Source organism: Acipenser ruthenus, unplaced genomic scaffold (assembly GCF_902713425.1).
Source record: "Acipenser ruthenus unplaced genomic scaffold, fAciRut3.2 maternal haplotype, whole genome shotgun sequence".
In the NCBI taxonomy this organism is placed as follows: domain Eukaryota; kingdom Metazoa; phylum Chordata; class Actinopteri; order Acipenseriformes; family Acipenseridae; genus Acipenser; species Acipenser ruthenus.
Genome location: NW_026708461.1, coordinates 26081 through 31216, shown reverse-complemented (window position 1 = coordinate 31216; position 5136 = coordinate 26081). Strand labels below are relative to the sequence as shown.

Here is a 5136-nt window from a genome sequence, read left to right as displayed (position 1 = left end):
CCTTCTGGGTACACTGGCCTGCTGCGTGAGCAGAGCAGACTGTCCATCAGTTAGGCAGGCCTGCCTTCCTTATTTGGAACAAACAAACAAACAAACAAAAAAAAAAAAAAAAGAAAAACAACAAAAAGAGCGGGAAAAAATACAACCCAGAAAAAGGGAGAGGGAGAGGCTGGCTAGCGCTCTCTCTGTCTCTCTGTCTGCCTGTCTGTCTGTCTGCCTGCCTGCCTGTCTGTCTGCCTGCCTGTCTGTCTCTCTCTTTTTTGACCTTTCTTGTGCACCGTTCCCGGAGGTACTGCAATACCGGGTCGATGCGTGGAGTGGACGGAGCAAGCCCCGGTTCCATCTCCTGCTTCCAAAAATCAATTTAATATAGACGGGTCCCCCTATGGGGGACGTATCAGATATTAAACTGATAAGAACAGATACTACACTTGATCTGAGCCAAGAGGCCGAGAAGCGATGCCCACAATGGTTTTGACCAAACGCCCCGGGCGCGGCCGCCCGCCGGAGCTGCCGGGGTACTCGCTTCTTGGACTGAGGGGAAAAATGGGAAAAAGAAAAAAAAAAGAAAAAGAAAAAAAAAGGTGCCAGGCTCTAATTATTAACACGGCCGGCGCCGCTGTGCTCGTTCTGCTTTTAAACCCATGTCGAGCCCCACCCCGAGGGGCAGGGCTAGCCAAAAATTGCATTGAACTCATAAATGCTCCTCTCCACGGAAATCTTTAGTAAAATACTCTTTTATTGAGATTTTACATTTTTTACATTTACACCCATTCGTTTTTTCATTCATTTTACATTTCTTTTAAAGATGACATTCATGCATACAGACATACATTTTGTTTTAAAAGCATTTAAAATACATTTAAAAACACCAAGACAATTGTGCTTTGTACATGGTTAAAACAGACACAGATTAAAATCAACATGAAAAAAACCTGTGCTGTTTTAAAAGTGACTGGAAAAAAAGAACCATCTATAAAAAACCAGTGCTTGTGAGGGCCGGGGAGTGCTCTCTAAAAAAGTGAACATAAACCTAGATCTAAAACAGGGACAGGGGAAAAGGGACAGTGTATAAACAGTGAGTTAAAATTCTAAAATTTTAAAACACTTAAAATGTAACTTTTAATAGTTTACATTAAAAATCTTAAAGATACATAAAACAAAACAAAACAAAATCAAATAAAACATTCAAATTAAATCAAAGGTCCATAAAACTGAAACAAAAAGACTACATAAAACCAGGGCACCGTTGAAAAACGGTCATGCCAGCTAAAAAGGGCGGAATGCTGGCATGACAAAATAAATAAAAGGCTTAGCGGTGCCCCGTAGTCCCGCTCCTAGGAGCTAGCGGTTCCAGTTTTTTCCTTTATTCCATCTTCACGTCCTGAAGTCCGGCGATCCTCCACTCCGCGCAGGCCTTGTCCTTCCCGAGGGTCCGGATGTCCAGAATTACAAAGTCCTTGATAAGAGTTTGTGCCCTTCTGGTCGTGGTGATAGTGTCTAGCTCCTGCTTGTGATAGACACAGACGTTACGGCCTTCCCACAGGATCTGCTTGACAACATTGATGACACGCCAAACGCACTTAGCTGTGCTGGTAGTGATTCCTCCCGCAGGCCCATAGAGCACAGTCTCAGCGGTCATCTTGGCCGTGTCAGCAAACCTGTTTAGGAAGACAGAGACAGAGAGCCAGACACTGCCAGCCACATCACACTCCCAGAAGATATGGGCTGGTGTTTCTCTCTTGCGGCACTTTGCATAGGGGCATGTTTCTACTTGGGCTAGTCCCCTCCTGAACATGAACGCTCTAGTGGGGAGTGCACTGTGGACGGTGTTCCATGCTATATCCTTCTGGACATTACTGAGGCAGCTGTGAGACACATTCTCCCAGATTTTTTGGCTTTGGGTGAGGGAGAAAGTAGCTACTTTTTCAATTTCCTGGGAACCGGCAAGATATTTAGTTACAGCCTTGTATTCCCAGGAGGCCAATTTTGCTTTATCTAAGCCCAATTTATATATAGTGTCCCTTAAGGTTCTATAATACAATGGGGGGTCCCAGGAGTACGGCACGGTGTTATCAATAGTGCAGAGGCCCAAGGCCCTGAGACAGGTGGCAAAATAGAAACGATTCATGTAACATACCTTCCTGTCCAGGGCCTGGATGTTCTTGATAGTTTGCGTGAGCCCCTGCACTCGGGTGAGCTGCACAACGTCCGGGACCCCCTTACCTCCCTTCTTGTCGGCTTTACTCAGGGTGGCTCGCTTTACCCTCTCCATCTTGCTGCCCCAGATAAAGCGGTGGATAATGCGGTCCACCACTTTTTTGGTGGTCCTGTCTGGGGGAAAGATTTTTCCTACATAAGAGAGGATGGGGAACAGTATAGACTTGGTTATTAATACTCTACCCGTCATTGTTAAGGATCTTGTGCTCCATCCGCCAATCTTTTTACGGACCTGGTTAATGGCCGCCGTCCAGCTCTGGGCCCCCGAGCTATTGTTCTCGAAAATGAGGCCCAGAATCTTGATTTTGTCCTTTTTGACAGGGTACATGTCCGACAGTTCCCTATCTACCTGCCAATTTTTAGACACGTAGACTTCGCTCTTGGACTTATTAATCACTGCCCCAGTCGCCGTGCAGTACTTCTCAAGGATATTACTAATCCGAGGTACCGACGATGTGTTGGTGCAAATGAGTGACACATCGTCCATATATGCTGTTGTTTTGACCTGGACCCCGTTGGATCCAGGCAGCTGGAAACCAGTTATATTGGTATCCCTACGAATTGCCTGCAGGAGGGGTTCAATGCACACGACATATAGCAGTGGGGATAGTGGGCAACCCTGTCTGACCCCTGACTGGATAGATATTTTACCAGTCAGGTGCCTGTTCACCAAGACTCGGGTACTAATGTTTGTATATATGGTTTTAACCCACTCCCTAAGTCCAGGAGCGAATTTCATCTGGTCCATCACTTTGTACATATATTCATGGCTTACCCTATCGAACGCCTTCTCCTGGTCAAGGTTGAACAGGCAGAGGGGATGGTTCCGTTCTCTAGAATAAGCCAGAATGTCCCTTGTTAACATTAAAATATCCGTGATGGACCTCCCTGGGACGCCACAAGCCTGGTCAGGGCCAATGACCAAAGGGAGGTGTACTTGTAGCCGGAGCATCAGAGCTTTGGCTAGTATCTTGTAATCCACGCAAAGGAGGCTGATTGGGCGCCAATTCCGTAGATCTTTAACTTCCCCTTTCTTATGAAGGAGAGTAATTACACTCTCCCGCATAGAAGGGCCCAACCGCTTCTCCCTGTAGACCGCTCTGTAGACCTCCGCTAAATGGACTTTTAGCGTGTCCCAAAAAAGATGGTAATACTCACCCGGGATGCCATCTGGACCTGGCGTCTTACCGGTGTTCATGGTCTTAACCGCCTGGGTGAGCTCCTCCAGCGTGAGTTCTGGGTCCTTCTCCTCCTCCTCCTCGTCCCGCACTGAGTCAGGCTCCAACTGGCTCAGGAACCACTCTATCAGGGTGTCATCTGTAGCTTTGATGTTATACAGGTCCCTATAGAAGTTCTCTACCACTTTTTTCACTCCCTCACTATCCTCTACTATCCTCCCCCTGCTGTCGAGCATGGAGGACATCAAGTGCCGCTTCTCCCTCGTTTTCTGGAAGAAGAAGCGAGTACACTTTTCGTCTTCCTCCATTTTTTGCACTTTTGCATTGTGCATGACCTTTCGTTGTTCCTCCCTACAAAGCACTGAAAGATCTAGCTTGGTCTGGGCTATCTCGTCGCTTACAGGGAACCCCCGAAGCTGAAGCAGGCTCAGACGCTGGAGGGCAGCATTCAGGTATTTATATTTGGCCCTCCTTTCTTTTGCTTTCCTCTTGCCTGCTGCTATGAAATAACCCTTAGTTCTCATTTTGACCATCTCCCACCACTCTATAGGGGAGTTGAATAGGTCACGCAAAGTGGTCCACTCAACAAGCCTGCTCTTATAGGCTGCAGCTATGGAGGGGTCATCGAGTAAGGAGGTGTTTAATTTCCAGACCCCTGACCCCATCTGGGAGGTCTGAGGGACCTGCAATGTTACCTGCAGGAGCCTATGGTCAGAGAAGAAGACGGCCTGGGTGTCTACTGCCGTCTTCGTAAGGGAGCTGGTATGCAGGACGAGATCTATACGGGAGAAGGAGGTCCCAGATGAGCTCACCCAGGTAAAGGGAGGCACCAGGTCCTTACCTGCATCACACAGGGAGAAATCAGATATTACGGAGGACAAAACTCTACTAGAGCGGTCGTTGCGTGGCCTGCTCCGGTCTACGTCCCTCAGAGCACAATTGAAGTCACCTGACACGATGACGGGTACGTTCCCCAGCAGGAGTGGACGCAGCTGTGGAAAAAATTGAACTCTTTCGTTTTGGTTAGTGGGTGCGTAGACATTGACCAGTCTGAGGGGAGTGTTGTTGTATGTCACATCCACGCTCAGAATTCTACCAGGTTCTACCTCCCTGCTGCTGCGGGAGGTAATAAATGGGTTTTTAAACAGGATACCTACTCCGTCGGCTCTGGCTATGTTGGAGCCCGACCAGAAGGAGTCCCCCAGGGTCCAACTCTCCTTCAGGTCCCTATAATCAGGGCTCGACGAAATACCACACTCCTGCAGAAAGATGAGATCTGCTTTCAAGTTAGCTAGATAGTTTAGTACATCAAATCTTTTTTGTGTCTCCCTGATGCTCCTGACATTAACAGACACACATATCAGGGCCATCAGGGTAGCTAACAAGAAAAGGAGTCGCTGCGTCCACCCCATAGCGACTATGATTGGGAGGTCGGGACACTCTTCCTACTCTTAGCTCTACGCTTGCTTCGAGGGGGCTTGGGCTTATTTGCAACTCCCATCACCCCTGAGAAGGTACTCACTGCTGCCTCGTCCAAGAAGGCACCGTCTTTATATGCACAGTACGTGGAGTTGTTGGGGCTATTCAACTCCCCACAAGGTAAGTCTGGTGGAACTTGCTCAGGGCCCCTCGGAACGTGTGGGTCAGCTTTGTCCTGGGGGGGGGTTATGACAGACAGCATTCTTTGGCTGTTACCGTCTGTTGAATTGGAGCTGTTAGCAGACTTCTGGCTTACCGC

At 48.1% G+C, this 5136-nt stretch overlaps 1 non-coding gene across 1 annotated transcript; it reads right to left on the bottom strand.

The window, feature by feature from the left end:
• Positions 1-267: 267 nt before the first annotated feature.
• LOC131733198 (U2 spliceosomal RNA) lies at positions 268-461 on the bottom strand. Its single transcript, XR_009326104.1, has one exon. It is a non-coding gene; the product is annotated as a U2 spliceosomal RNA (small nuclear RNA).
• Positions 462-5136: the final 4675 nt, after the last annotated feature.